Below are 16,235 nucleotides of genomic sequence, written 5' to 3'. Positions count from 1 at the left end.
TGTGGATGACACGAAACTGGGCAGCAGTGTTAGCCGTGAGGAGGATGCTAAGAGGATGCAGGGTGCCTTGGATAGGTTAGGTGAGTGGGCAAATTCATGGCAGATGCAATTTAATGTGGATAAATGTGAGGTTATCCACTTTGGTGGCAAAAACAGCAAAACAGATTATTATCTGAATGGTGGCCGATTAGGAAAAGGAGAGGTGCAACGAGAGCCGGGTGTCATTATACACCAGTCATTGAAAGTGGACATGTAGGTACAGCAGGCGGTGAAAAAGGCAAATGGTATGCTGGCATTCATAGCAAGAGGATTCGCGTACAGGAGCAGGGAGGTACTACTGCAGTTGTACAAGGCCTTGGTGAGACCACACCTGGAGTATTGTGTGCAGTTTTGGTCCCCTAATCTGAGGAAAGACATCCTTGCCATAGAGGGAGTATAAAGAAGGTTCATCAGATTGATTCCTGGGATGGCAGGACTTTCATATCATGAAAGACTGGATCAACTAGGCTTATACTCGTTGGAATTTAGAAGATTGAGGGGGGATCTTATTGAAACATACAAAATTCTAAAGGGATTGGACAGGCTAGATGCAGGAAGATTGTTCCCGATGTTGGGGGAGTCCAGAACGAGGGGTCACAGTTTAAGGATAAAGGGGAAGCCTTTTAAGACCGAGATGAGGAAAAACTTCTTCACACAGAGTGGTGAATCTGTGGAATTCTCTGCCACAGGAAGCAGTTGAGGCCAGTCATTGGCTATATTTAAGAGGGAGTTAGATATGGACCTTGTGGCTAAAGGGATCGGGGGTATGGAGAGAAGGCAGGTACAGGGTTCTGAGCTGGATGATCAGCCATGATCATACTGAATGGCGGTGCAAGCTCGACGGTCTGAATGGCCTACTCCTGCACCTATTTTCTATGTTTCTATAATTCTTTCAGTTTTAAAACTAGATCCGAAGAAGGATAAAGTCAGTTCACAGGTTAAGGTTCTGAGCTGAGGCAGAGCAAATTTTGCAGCCATGAGACAGGATCTTGCAGTTGACTGAGCACAACTGTTTGCAAAGAATAATGGATAGATAAAAGGTTCAAAATATTTCTGTTCAAAAGTCCAAAATATTAATTGTTCATTTTCCTCCACAGATGATACCTGACCTGCTGAGTTCCTCCAATATTTTGTGTGTGATGATCATCAAATACAGATGATCTGGAAATCTATGCTTGGTTTCTCCAATGTAGAAATGACTACATCATGAGCTCAAAATGCATTGTGCTAAATTGAACAAAAAAAAAAGAATTGCTCCTTGATTGAAAACATCTATACAAGTCCCTGGATGATGGAAATACTCATGACAAATTAAGTAAATTTGCATGGGAAAGTGCTCTGAAAACAGAAGGGACTGGTGCAATCTAACAGAGCCTCGAAGAACCATGGGAACAACAGTCTGTCTGGAACACAGAGAGAAGTTGTTTCTAGTTATGGAATTCCATTCAAAATAGAGTAAATTGTGGAGGATGACCTATTGAATGAAGGTGCAACTGGGGTGGAAGGCAAGAACAAAGAGAACCATATCTTCTGGATGGGAGTAGCAGGGTAAGTACAAAATGCAAAAAGAGAGGAGACTCTTTTGACAGTCCTGTCAATTATAGTTGAACAGAAACCACAGTTAAGGCAAATGGAACACAGTTCAGAAGAACTTTCAAAATTGCTGAATTCAATAAAGTCCCAAAGATCTAAAATTGTAACATTAACTCAAGATTTCTCTCCAAACAGATTCTAACCAATCCGACCCTATTTTATGTCATATTTCCAGCAAATACATCTCAGTATTCTAGCATTTTTCCCTCTACTAACTCCAAATTTTCTCTACCCACACTATCCTATACACACTCAAATCAACTGAAGCAATTCTGTCACCTGACCAACCCTGGTATCTACTCTATCACAGACACTCCCTTTTCACTCTCCACCCTCCCTGCAACCAAACAACAATTGTTTTATCACATGTTCAATTCTAATGAAGGATCAACCAACTGAAACATGACTGTATCTGACTTCAGAGAGTCTTTACAGTACTTTCTATTCTTATTTCCGATTTCTAGCATCTGCTGCTTTTCACATATTATATACAAAACAGATTCATTCCACTACCTGATTCAATCCCATATATTTGCATCAAGAAGCAACTGAGTAAATAAAGTTAGAAATGGAAAAATACTGTACCAATTAAAAAAAACTTTCCAGAAATGTACTCTACTATTATTACAAATTTGACAAAGACGCAGATGCAGTTGAAGCCTTCCCACGCCGATCCGGAGCAGATCTTGAAAACTCCAGTTTCCATAAAAGACAGTTATTGTCTAGCGGAGCAGTCATCGTGGGAGAGGTCTGAGTTGGAGTGGCAAGGCTTTGGCTCAACACGTTTTGGCAGAACAGGCGGAGGTAAGGTATGTAGGTAAATTTATTTCATATTTCTTTTTCTTATTTAACTCTTGGAAGAATAGGGGATATGTCTGCAGGGCCAGTGTTCTGTTCTGGGTTTCATATGTGGGATTTCCAGGAGACTTCCAGCCTCCCCAAAGACCATTTCTGCACCAGGTGCATTGAGATGCAGCTCCTTAGAGACTATGTTAGGGAACTGGAGCTGCAGCTCGATGACCTTCGGCTTGTTAGGGAAAGTGAGGAGATGACAGACAGGAGCTACAGGGAGGTAGTCATCCCAGGGTTACAGGAGACAGACAGATAAATGGATGACTGTCAAGAGAGGGAGGGGAAAACGTCAGTTAGTGGAGAGCCCTCCTGTGGCCAACCCCTCAACAATAAGTACTCCAGTTTGAGTACTACTGGGGTGGACGACTACCTGGGGGAAGCAATAGCGGCCGTGCCTCTGACACTGAGTCTGGCCCTGTAGCTGAGGAGGGTAGGAAACTGAAGAGGATGGCAGCAGTAATAGGGAACCGTATAGTCAGGGGACAGAAAGGCAAGGACAGTAGTTTGCCTTCCAGGTGCCAGGGTCTGAGGTGTTTCTGAATGCGTCCACAGTATCCTGAAAAGGGAGGGTGAGTAGCCAGAAGTCATGGTACATATTGGTACCAACGACATAGGTAGAAAAAGGGAGGAGGTCCTGAAAACAGAATACAGGGAGTTAGGAAGAAAGGTGAGAAGCAGGACCTCAAGGGTAGTAATCTCGGGATTGCTGCCTGTACCAGGAAAAGAAAAAATGAGGTGGCAGATAATTGCATGGCTGAAGAATTGCAGTGGGGGCAGGGATTCAGATTTCTAGATCACTGGGGCCTCAACTGGGGCAGGTCTGACCTGTACAAAAGGGAGGAGTTGCACTTGAATCCGAGGGGGACTAATATCCTAATGGGCAGGTTTGCTAGAGCTGTTGGGGGTGGTTTAAACTAAAATGACAGGGGGATAGGAACAAATACAATCCAGCTGAGGGTCAGCCAGCAAGTTTACAAGTAACACACATCAAAGTTGCTGGTGAACGCAGCAGTTTACAAGTAGATGATTTGAGTAAAAACCCTTTCAAATGTTCAAAGGTCTAGACAGAGTAGATGTGGAAAGGATGTTTCCCATGGTGGGAGAGTCTAGGACAAGAGGGCACACCCTCATGATAGAGGGGTGTCCATTTAAAAAAAGAAATGTGGAGACATTTCTTTAGCCACAGGGTTGTGAATGTGTGGAATCTGTTACCACAGGCCGCTGTGGACGCTAGGTTGTTGGGTGTATTTGTGGCAAAAATTGATTGGCCACAGCATCAAAGGTTATGGAGATAAGGCCAGGGAATGGGCTAAGGAAGGGAAGAAAGGATCAGCTATGATTGAATGGTGGAGCAGACTCAATGGGCCAAAAGGCCTAACTCTGCTGCTATGTCTTATGGTGATATAGTCTAATATAATGTAAGGAAGGACAAGACAATGATTGGGTACCAATGCAGACAGAGTAAAGAGTTAAATTGTACCACAAGGAAAAATTCAAAAGGGCAAAGAATTCAGGACTGAAGGTGCTATATTTAAATGCACATAGTATTTGGAATAAGGTGGATGAACTAGTGGTCCGATTAGAGGTTGGTCGGTACGACGTAGTGGGCACCACTGAGTTGTGGTTGAAAGGTGGTCTTAGTTGGCAGCTTTAATGTCAAACGATATACTTTGTATCAAAAGGACAGGCAGGATGGCATAGGCTGTGGTGTGGCTCTGTCAGTAAGAGATGGAATTAAATCTTTAGAATGAGGTGACATAGGTCAGAGAATATTGAATCTTTGTGGCTCAAGTTAAGAAACTGCAAGGGTATATACGCCTCCAAACAGTAGCCAAGATGTGGGGTTGAGATTGCAAAGGGAGCAGGAAAAGGCATATAGTAAGAGTAATGACACAATTATAATGAGGGACTCCAATATGCAAGCTGATTGGGAAAATCAGGGTGGTTTCACATCGCAGGACAGGGGATTTGCTGATTGCCTACGAGAAGGCATTTTACAGCAGGTTGTGCTTGAACCTACTCAGGGAAAGGCTACCTTAGATTGGGTGATGTGTAATAATCCAGATTTTATTACGGAGCTTAAGGTAAAGGAACCCTGAGGAGACAGCGATCATAATATAATTCAAGTCATACTGCAATTGAGAGGGAGAAGCACAAGTCACATGTATCAGTATCGCAATGGAATAAAGGGAATTACAGAGGCATGAGAGATGAGCTTGCCCAGGTGGATTGGAGGGGATACTGGCGGGATGACGGCAGAGCAGAGGTGGCTGAAGTTTCTGGGAATAGTTCACAAGGCGCAGGATAGATATGTTCCACAGAAGAAGTTCTCAAACGGCAGAGTGAGCAACTGTGGCTGACAAGGGAAGCTAAGGACTGTATAAAGCCAAGGAAAGGGCATATAATGTAACAAAAGTGGGTGAGAAGTTGGATGATTTGGAAGTTTTTAAAATCCAACAAAAGGCAACTAAAAATGCTACAAGAAGGAAAAAGATTAACTATGAGTACAAATTAGCCAATAATACAAAGCAGGATACGAAGAGTTTTCTCAGTTATATAGAGTAAAAGGGAGAGTTGATATTGGACTACTGGAAACTGATGCTGGTGAAGTAGTAATGGGGGAGAAAAAAAATGGTGAATGAACTTATTAAGTACTTTGCATCAGTCTTCACTGCAGAAGACACTAGCAGTGTGCCAGAGGTCTATTGAGTGTCAGGAAGCAAGAGTGAGTGCCATTGCTATCACAAAGGAAAATGTGCTAGGCAAACTCAAGGTGGATAAGTCACCTGGACCAGATGACCTACATCCCAGAGTTCTGAAAGTGGTTACTAAAGAGATAGCAGATGCATTGGTCATTGAAATTGCAAGTGTCACTCCACCCTTTAAGAAGGGAGGAAGGCAAAATAAAGGAAATTATAAGCCAGTTAGCCTAACCTCAGTGGCTGGGAAAGTGTTGTAGAGTCCATTATTAAGGACGATGTTTTGGGGTGCTTGGAGATTAATGATAAAATAAGTCAAAGTCAGCATGATTTCTGTGAAAGGAAATCTTGCCTGACAAATCTGTTGGAGTTCTTCAAAGAAGTAACGAACAGGGTGGACAAAGGAGAGGCAGTGGATGTCATTTACTTTGATTTTCAGAAGTGATTTGATAAGGTGCCACACAAGAGGCTGCTTAACAAGATAAAATCCAATGGCATTACAGGAAACATACTGGCATGGAGAGAGGAACAGCTGACAGGCAGAGAGTGGGAACAAAGGGGGGCTTTTCTGGTTGGCTGCCAGTGACTAGTGTTGTTGTTCAATGGTCAGTATTGGGACTGCTACTTTTTACATTGTCTGTCAATGATTTAGATAATGGAATTGATGGCTTTGTGGCAAAGTTTGTGGGTGATACAAAGATGGGTAGAGGGGTAGGAAGTGCTGAAGAAGCAATGCGATTGCAGGACCTAGACAAATTGAAAGAATGGGCAAAGAAAGTGGCAGATGGAATACAATGTTGGAAAATGTACGATAATTCTTTTTGGTAAAAGGAACAAAATTGTGGACTATTATCTAAATGGAGAGAAAATTCAAACATCAGAGCTACAGAGAGACTTGGGAATTCTCTTGCAGAACTCCCAGAAGGTTAATTTACAAGTTGAGGCTGTGGTAAAGAAGGCAAATACAATATTAGCATTAATTTTAACATAGAACATAGAATAGTACAGCACAGTACAGGCCCTTCAGCCCACAATGTTGTGCCGACCCTTAAACCCTACCTCCCATATAACCCCCCCACCTTAAATTCCTCCATATACCTGTCTAGCAGTCTTTTCAGATAAATAGAATATAAAAATAAGGAGAAATCGCCGAGGCATTATAAGACACTAGTCAGGTTGTGATTAAGAGTATTCTCAACAGTTTTGGGCCCAATGTCTCAGAAGGGATGTGTTATCATTGGAAAGAGTCCACAGGAGGTTCACGAGGATGATTCCGAGAATGAAAGGGTTAGCATATGAGGAGTGTTTGGCAACTTTGTACCTGTACTCAGTGGAATTTAGAAGAATGTGGTGAGGTGGTGGTGGTGGTGGTGGTGGTGGGGGGGGGGGGGAATTTCATTGAAACCTACCGAATATATTTGGAGAAGATGTTTCCTATAGTGGGGGAGTCCAGAACTAAAGGGCACAGCCTCAAAATTGAGGGGCAACCCTTTGGAACAGAGGTAAGGAGTAATTTTTTTAGCCAGAGAGTAGTGAATCTGTGGAACAGACAGCTGTGGAAGCAAAGATCATGGCTATATTTAAAGCGAAAATTCATAGTTTCCTGGTTGGTCAGGGCATCAAAGGTTATGGTGAGAAGGCAGGTGTATGGGCTGGAGTGGGATCCTGGATCAGCCATAATGGAATGGTGGATTCCACTCAATGGGCTGAATAAATTCTGCTCAAGTCTCATAGTCCTTCTAAAAAAAATAATCCCACGTGACAGGACAATGCCAAATAGCCTAGAAGCAGAATACATTTTTAAAGTACTTGTAACTAAGATCCAAAACATCTTTTTTTTATAATCTAATTGTCTAAAATCTTATTTATATAGGTTGAGGCAATAATTGTGAATTCTTCACCATCTTCAGGTAAAACAAAACATTTGTAATGAATACCACTATGCAAAGTGGTTTCATAAAGGGACAATTTGTACCTAAAGAAGTTTCTTTTAAGTGACTAATAACAACTACAGAAGCTCCAAACTCAATACAAACATTCATAATTAGAATCAACTTTGCAAACTGGGCATACCTGATTCCAATATTAAACAAACATCATGTAAAACCAACTATCTACAGCTTACTCCCCGCATCTAACATTTTATTGCATAAACTACACTGACTCGTTTCACTTTGAACTTGACAAAAGAACTGTTTGCACATCAAACGAACTCCTAAGATTGGGCTATACAGGAAAGGTCCATAGTTCAAACTCTGTAATCATTTTAACTGTTGATTCAAATAACTTAACTTAATGCTATAATGCTATGATGTAAAAAGTATTTACATTTCTTAAATCAGGAAAAACTTCAAAATAAATGTTATATTTTGGAAGTTTTGGGTAGCATACTTAAAAGGCTAGTTTACCAATAAGCTGCAGATTTGCTGATCCCACTCATTTTCTACGTACCCTTTTCTCCCAAATTAGTAGCCCTGAATATTTAGCAAGTTCCCAGTAGAGTGTTTATCACTCCTATATTTCGAGTGAAATAAAACTAAAAGTCACAGCACTATTAATGTTTTCTATTGATCGCGAACGATGCAAAGACAAATCATCTTGATTTAAGGAAAGTAATGAGAAAAATACAAAATGCTATGTAAATATATAGGTCATGTGCTGTCCTTGGCGGAGTTCACTTAGTTTCTCTCAGCCACATCAGATTCGGCTGTTAGGTCTAGGGAACCTATTATCAAACTGCAGGTGAAAGGGTATTCAATGAAACACCTTGACAATACGATTTTATTTCAATCCATTCGGTTGTTTCCCTTCAACGCCACAATATCCCAGCGCCATCTTAGTATCATTAATACGTGTTCAAATGTCACGTTTCAAAAAGTGTAAAGACACTCGTTTTACATTTTAATCGCTCCAGTACAGCTGTACTGCTCGGTATGTGTGCCCGCACTGAAAAGCCACTCGCTGAGTTTTATACGAACCATATACAAATCTGATAATCACCCGCCCAACTAAAGTGAAGAACATAAACTTGATATGTAAAAAAAAAGTGGCGCATGGATTGACCTTGATAAGAGCCAATGAGAGATGAGGAAACACACATCATTTCCAAAACCTGGCCTATCAGCCGGTGTTGGGCGGGGCTTTTCTCCTAGCAGGTTGGGTTGAGTCACAAAGGCGTTGGGTGGTCAACCCGCGATCTGCAGCGACGCAGGTGACGCCGCCGTCCGTACAGTGTACGCCGTCCAGCCCGTCAGCGTCCTGACGTCCCGCAGGCACCCGCGGACGGCACCCGCCGTGGGGACTCGGCCGAAAATCGGTGAAAACGCTCCGGAGTACTCAGTTCTTACCTGTGCGTCGAGTCGCCGGAGAGCGTCTTATTAAATCCGAAACCAAACATAGACCGGGTCACAAGCGGCAACGTAACTGTTTCAGGAGAGCGCGGCTAAGCGCAGGGGACGTCGATCTGCTGACGCACGTATAAGGGACGTACGTAACCCAGGACGTCATATGCGTCACGGGAAGTCTGTCGGGGAATGCTGATGAAGCTGCTCCAAGCGAAGTCTGTGGGAGTGCAAGTATTGTTACTGCCATTGGTAAATACAACTGTACCAAAGTAAAGCGCAAAGACACAATGACGATTATTAAATAGAATTATCGGGCTTACTGTTTTTCTTTGGCCATTTTTTATTCCAAAGTACTGTTTGACTAAATAGATTGTGGAGCAGAACAACTTGAATGGAGCCTTGTCTAAATTGCCACCCTATTATCCACTGTATGAGGTGTAGACCATGATCCATACTGTCAGACAGCAATATAGCACAGATGCAACCAGTCCATGTTGGCCAGATGATATTTCGTATTTAGTGACATTTCATTCATTCAAGTAAAATTTCCATGCTTGAGTAGAACGGAAATATAGCAAGGCTTAACTGGGAGACAATAACTTTCAGGGCTTGCAACTTCATTTCTCAGCAAGTGCAGGAACCAGACATTTCCATTCACTTGTTCAGCTGTAATATTTCTAACTGAATTTGCTAAGACATTAACCAAGGTGAGAATAAAAAGATTTTATGTACTTCATGGCTGGCATCACTCAGTTGTAATCTGACCATGTAATCAAAAGAGAATGCTTATTTTGTTTTTTTAAGAAGGCATACAGTATATTAAAAACTTGCTATCAATATGTGTAGTGTATTGATTTCGCACTTGAACCCTGGATGAGTTTCACTATACCATCTTGACTTCCTCACCAGCAGAAGAGAGTAACTCGAAAATAAGCAGTCTAATTGCTGGGAGCAGATCAGAGATGAGCAGCAATGCAAAAATGGTCATTTCATAATGCAGCAATGCAATAGGATATGGAGTATAAAGTGAGTTCAGGTCATAAGGAAAGATGCTGGTTATGGAGTCTGTGTATATTTTTTCATTATAAATTAATATGCATATAATGAAAATAGAAACATAAATTGATTGTGTTGTCATTAAAAATCTTCCCAATTGCGGGTGATTAATGTGTATTGCCAGTTAACAATATAAATGTACCTACTGAATTCTCCAGCTATTTTACAGAAACTAAGAATAGAAATATAAAAGCAAACTTGTCTCAATGCTGGTGGTCTGAGATATCATCAAAGAGTGCTGAGAAGCTTCAGCAGGTCAGGCAATATCAATGGAGAACAGGTTTCAAAACCTTGCCTTGAATATGTACATATTGGGCACGTAGCAATTTTCCCTTGCTTGATCTTGACTGTTTTCGTGCAGTTCCAAGTGACTTGACCATTTAGTATTGACTTCCAAGATATAAGTTCTGGCGAATAGTACATAAAAACATGAGGATTTTCTTCGGGCAGTTAAGGTTCATAACTTTTGTAGAACAGTACAATATTATATTTTTGTGACAATAGGCAAATGGCTTACTCCCAGCACACCAAATACAGCAATTTGACTTGAAGACTTCTTGACTCACAGGATAGGCCAACCTGCTGATTCAGAAAAGGCAAAAGGTGGGGTTTCATGTTAAACTCTGTGGTGCTCCAATGTAGCGGTTTTATCAAACTTCTGCAGCCCCAATCTTGATCAGATTCAAATGCACTCCATTCTATTTAGTGAGGGACTCCTCATCCATGATCCTCACCAGAGCTTACATACCAGCAGTGGCCGACTATAATTAGATAAAGCATGACGTCGTCACCAAACAAGAAACAGTCCATCCTGACACATTTAAAATCATAGTCGGGGACTTCAAACAGGCTTGTTTCAAGAAATCCCTGCCCGACTACCATCAGAATATATTCTGTAGCACCAGAGGTCCGAACACACTAGACCACTGTTATTCCATGCCCAGACCACATTTCAGGAGATCCGAACCTTCTCATACCTGCATATAGACAGAGGCTAAAGAGCAAGGCTACGGAGATTAAGACAACAAAGAGGTGGTCACAGATTGCGGAGGAGATCTTACTGGATTCTCTTGAGTTGGTGGATTGGTCCTGTGTTCAAGGACTTGCCTGTGGATCTGAAGGAATACACATTATAAGAACAGTTGTAGGTGAGTGTCCCACCACAAATTCAGTCACAATCTTCCCCATGCAGAATCTCTGGATGAACCATGAGATCCATAATCTGCTGAGGGCCAGATCAGAGGTCCAGGTACAATCACCAGAAAGCCATCTCATGAGCGAAGTGGCAGTTGCAGACTAAAGTTGAATCAATGAAGGATGCCCGATAGTTGTGGCAGTGCTTGAATATTATCAGCTCTTATAGAGTCAAATCAAGCAACATAAATGACAACAGGGCTTTGCTTCCAGATTAACTCAAAGTTCGAAGTAAATTTTATTATAGGACTACATGTATATCACCACATACAACCCTGAGGTTCTTATTCCTGCAGGCATACTCAGCAAATCTATAGAATAGTAACCATAACAGAATCAATGAAAGATCAAGTAGAGCATAAAAGACAACAAATACAAACAGAAATAAATAATGAGAGCAAGAAATAACAAGACATAAGGCCTCTAAAGTGAAATCATTTGTCGTGGGAACGTCTTAATAGACGAGTGTAGTTATGTCGGCGCGTAGCCAAATGGTTAAGGTGTCTAGTGATCTGAAGGTCGCTGGTTCGAGCCTCAGCTGAGGCAGAGTGTTGTGTCCTTGAGCAAGGCACTTAAGCACATATTGCTCTGCAACGACACTGGTGCCAAGTTGTATCGGCCCTAGTGCCCTTCCCTTGGACAACATCGGTGGTGTGGAGAGGGGAGACTTGCAGCATGGGCAACTGCCGGTCTTCCATACAACCTTGCCCAGGCCTGCGCCCTGGAAAGCTTCCAAGCTGCAAATCCATGGTCTCAGGAGACTAACGGATGCCTATAAAGTTATCCCCTTTTGTTCAAGAGCCTGATGGTTGAGGGATAGTAACTGTTCTTGGACCTGGTGGTGTGAGTCTTGAGGCACTTCTACCTTCTACCTGATGCAGCAACAAGAAAAGAATGTGGCCTGTATGGTGAGGATCTTTAATGATGGATGCTGCTTTACTATGATAGTGATTCATATAGATGTGCTTAATGGTTGGGAAGGCTTTATGCGTGATGCACTGGGCTGAATCTGCTACCTTTGTAGGAATTTCCATTCAAAGGCATTGGTGTTCCCATATCAGGCTCTGATGTAGCCAGTCAGTACACTCTCCACTACACATCTATAGAAGTTGGTCAAAATTTTTGGTGTCATGCCTCTGCGCAGACCACTGAGGAAGTAGAGGGATTATCATACTTTCTTCGCAATTATATTTATATGATGGGTCCAGGACAGGTTCTTCTGAGATAGTAACATCCGGGAATCTGAAGTTACTGACCCTCTGATCCCCCTATGAGGACCGGCTCATGGACCTCTGGTTTCCCTCTCCTAAAGTTTACAATCAGTTCCTTGGCCTTGCCGACATTGAGTGAGAGGTTGTTATTATAACACCATTCAGCCAAGTTTTCACTCTCTCTCTAGTACATTGATTCATCACAACCATTCATGCAACAGTGGCTCATGCTCACTTTACTCCTATGAACGTCTTACCTATGTCAGCAAGACTAAGGAGTTGATTATTGACTTCAGGAGGGGGAAACCAGAGGTCCATGAGCCACAACAGTGGTGTCATCAGCTTTGACCATCAAAACATTGAGGAACCTTCAGAAACTCCCACAACCCCTGATGATCCTGTGATTTCAGTCTCTGGGGCCAATGTGCGAGTATCTGTCAGGAGGGTGAACCCATGAAAAGCATCTAGCCCAGGCAGGTGACCTGACCAAGTACTAAAGACCTACGCTGATCAACTGGCTGGAGGTTCACTGAGATCTTTAACCTCTTACTTCAGCTGTCTGAGGTACCCACCTGCTTCAAGCAGGCTTCAATTATACCAGTGTCTAAGAAGAATGTGATAACCTGCATCAATGAATATTGTCCCGTACCACTTACATCCACAGTGATGAAGTCTTTTGAGAGGTTGGTGCTGAAACATATCAACTCCTGCCTGCAAAATGAATTGGATCTACTCCAATTTGCCTACCAGAGCAACAGATGCACAGCCGATGCCATCTCATGGGCTCTTTGCTCAACCCTAAAACATCTGGACATCAAAGACTACAGCTTGGCATTCAATACTATCACACCCCTCCCCCAAATTAATCAATAAGCTTTAATACCTTGGCATCAATACCTCCTTGTGCAATTAGATCCTTGATTTCCTCGCTTGCAGATACCAGTCAGTTTGGATTGGTAAAAACATCTCCTCCATGATCTCCATCAGCACAGGTGCACCTCAAGGCTGTGTGCTTAGTCTCCGGCTCTGCTCACTTTACTCCTATGAACATCTGGCTAAGCACAGCTCCAGTAATATACACAAGTTTGCTGACGACACCACTGCTACAACAACAACAACCTCTTACCTATGTCAGCAAGACTAAGGAGTTGATTATTGACTTCAGGAGGGGGAAACCAGAGGTCCATGAGCCAGTCCGAGGACCTGTCCTGGGCCCAGCAGGTAAGTGCAATTATGGAAAAAGCACAGCAGCACCTCTACTTACTGAAGTGTTTGTGAAGATTCGGCATGACTCCTAAAATTTTGAAAACTTCTATAGATGTGTGACGGAAAGCATACTGACCGGTTGCAGCTCAGCCTGGTATGAAAAATTCCTACAAAAACGATAATGGATACAGCCAAGTACATCATGGTAAAGCCCTCTCCAACATTTGAGCACATCTACATGGAGAAATTTTGCAGGAAAGCAGCATCCATCATCAGGAACCCCCACCACCTGGTTCATGCTCTGTTCTCACTGCTGCTATCAGGTAGAAGGTACAGAAACCTTGGGACTCATACTACCACATTCTGGAACAGTTATTACCCCTCAACCGTCAAGCTCTTGAAGCAAAGAGTATAACTTCACTCAACTTCACTCGGCCATCACTGAACTGTCCAAACAACTTATGGACTCACTTTCAGGGATTCTTCATCTCATGTTCTCAATATTTATTGCTTATTTATTTATTATTATTATTTCTTACCTTTTGTGCTTGTACAGTTTGTTGTCTTATGCAGACTGGTTGAAGGCCCATTAGTATGGTCTTTCATTGATTCCATTATGGTTATCATTCTATTATGGATTTATTGAGTATGCCCACAAGAAAGTGAATCTCAGGGTTGTATATGATGATATATATATATATACACTTTGGTAATAAATTTACTTTAAACTTTGAACATCATAGCAGGGCAGGGAGGGACAATGGGGAGAGTCTGATCTTGCAACATTGTGTAACTGGCTAGGAACAATCTTCATTATTTTAGAGCACAGAACATAGAACCGAGAACAGTACAGCACAGAAACAGGCCATTCAGACCACTTGTGCAGAACCAATTAAATTAGTAATCAAATGTAGAATCTCTTCTGCATACACAATGTCCATATTCCTCCATTTTCCTCACATCGTGTAGCTATCTAAATGTCTCTTAAAAGTCCCTAATTTATCTGCCTCTACCACCAACCAGGCAGCACAATCCAGGCATCCACCACTCTGTTGAAAATAAACTTGCTCTTCCCACCTCTTCTAAAACTACCCCTCTTACCTTAAGTGCATGCTCTCTGATATTAGACATTTCAACCCTGGGAGAAAGATGCTGTCTACCTATGTCTCTCATAATCTTAAAAACCTCTATCATATCTCCCCTCAGCCTCTGCCACGCTGGCACAGAAAACATTCCCCATTTGTCCAACCTCTTGATACAGCACATGTCCTCTAATCCAGGCAACATCATGGTAAACCTTTTCTGCACCCTCTCGAAAACCTCGACATTCTTCCTATGATGGGGTGACAAGAACTGCATACAATATTCCAGATGCAGCCTAACTAGAGTTCTATAAAGCTGCAACATAACTTCTTACCTTTTGAGCTCAGTGCCTCAACTAATAAAGGCAAGCATGCCATATGCCTTTTCAATCACCCAATCAATCTGTGTGGCCACTTTCAGGAAACTATGAACTTGGACCCCAAGATCCCTCTGCTCATCAACACCATTAAGGATTTTGCTCTTAACAGTGTACTGTCTCCTTATATTTCACCTGCCAATGTGCAACACTTCACAGTTGGCCGGGTTAAACTCTAAGTGCCATTTCTCCTCCCATATCTGCAACTGATTTATATCCTGCTGTATTCTTTGTCAGTCAGCTACACTATCCACAAAACCACCAATCTTCGTATTATCTGCAAACTTACTAACCCACCCATTTCCATCTTCACCCAGGTTATTTATTTAAGTCCAACAGCAAAGGCAGAACATTACTAATCACAGACCTCCAGGTAGAATAAATCCCTTCGACCATCACCGTCTGTCTTCTATGGTAAACCCGTTCTGAATCCAAACAGTCAATTCGCCTTTGATCCCATGTATCTTAATCTTCTGGATGAGCCTCCCGCGAGGGACCTTGTCAGACGCTTTACTAATATCCATGTAGACAACATCCATAGCTCTACCCTCATTAATCACCCTTATTACTTCATCAAAAAACTCAATCAAGTAATTAAGACACAATTTGCCCTGTACAAAGCCATGTCGGCTCTCCCCAATTAGGCCATGATTTTCCAAATGTTTATAAATCCTATCTCTAAGAATTGTCTCTAGTTGCTTCCCTATCACTGTTGAGAGACTCACCAATCTATGGTTTCCAGGATTATCCCTGGTTTCCTTTTCATGGCACAGCATTAGATACATGCCAGTCCTCTGGCACCTCACCTGTGACTAGAGAAGATACAATGATATTTGTCAAGGTCCCAGCAATCTCTTCAGTTGCCTCTCACAATATCCTGGGGTATATCCCATCAGGCCCTGGGGACCTAACCACCATAATGCTCCCACAAACAGTCTTTGCTGACGTCGAGCTGGAACTTTCTTTTACATAATAATAATTTAATTTTGAAATTTATATTAATTGCAAAATTACCTGTACTTAATTGCATTCATAAATTTTCTAAATCAGAAATGGACCACAATCTTTACTTTGGAACCTTTTAGAGCTTCAATGCATTTACATTGTCAATGTTTCAGGTTACAACACAGTTACAAATTGTAACATTTAACACAGAATGAGTGCCTGTCAGTTGTTTTGACTGTCTGGCATCATTTACTTGTGTTTTGAGTTATGGTTTGCGTTCGTTTGATGTCAAAGATTCTATATTCTGACTTATTTGTGAAGTAATTTTTTGAAAAGATCATTATCTAATAGACTTCTAAACTTAAAAATTGGTAGAACAAGGTAAAATTTCATTTCTATAAAATTGTTTGTATGATTGTGGTTATTTTATTAAAATTATAAATCTTTCAACTTACCTTGTTAAATTTTTCAAATAATAATGATTTTTATTTTAGTATCCCAAGTATGTCAAAAAGAAAAGCAGAAGAGTTAAATGCTTTGAAGAACAAAGCTTTCCCAAAATTTAAGGTAGAATGTGCTTTTGCAACTCGTAGATATTGAAGTACCGTTTCTGCATCAAAAACAAAAATATAAAATT

At 41.7% G+C, this 16,235-nt stretch overlaps 1 protein-coding gene across 4 annotated transcripts in view; it reads right to left on the bottom strand.

Annotated features, from left to right (window-relative positions):
- Positions 1–9,330, bottom strand: part of gmeb2 (glucocorticoid modulatory element binding protein 2) — a 74,864-nt gene extending 65,534 nt beyond the window's left edge. For all 4 annotated transcript variants that reach the window (XM_063041436.1, XM_063041438.1, XM_063041437.1 and 1 more), the window contains exon 1: positions 8,531–9,330. The gene's annotated coding sequence lies outside the window, so the exon portion shown is untranslated. The remainder of the gene's footprint in view (positions 1–8,530) is intronic.
- Positions 9,331–16,235: the final 6,905 nt, after the last annotated feature.

This window comes from Mobula hypostoma, chromosome 2 (assembly GCF_963921235.1).
Source record: "Mobula hypostoma chromosome 2, sMobHyp1.1, whole genome shotgun sequence".
Lineage (NCBI taxonomy): Eukaryota > Metazoa > Chordata > Chondrichthyes > Myliobatiformes > Myliobatidae > Mobula > Mobula hypostoma.
Note: the sequence above shows the minus strand (reverse complement) of the source record. Positions and strands in the feature narration are given on the sequence as shown.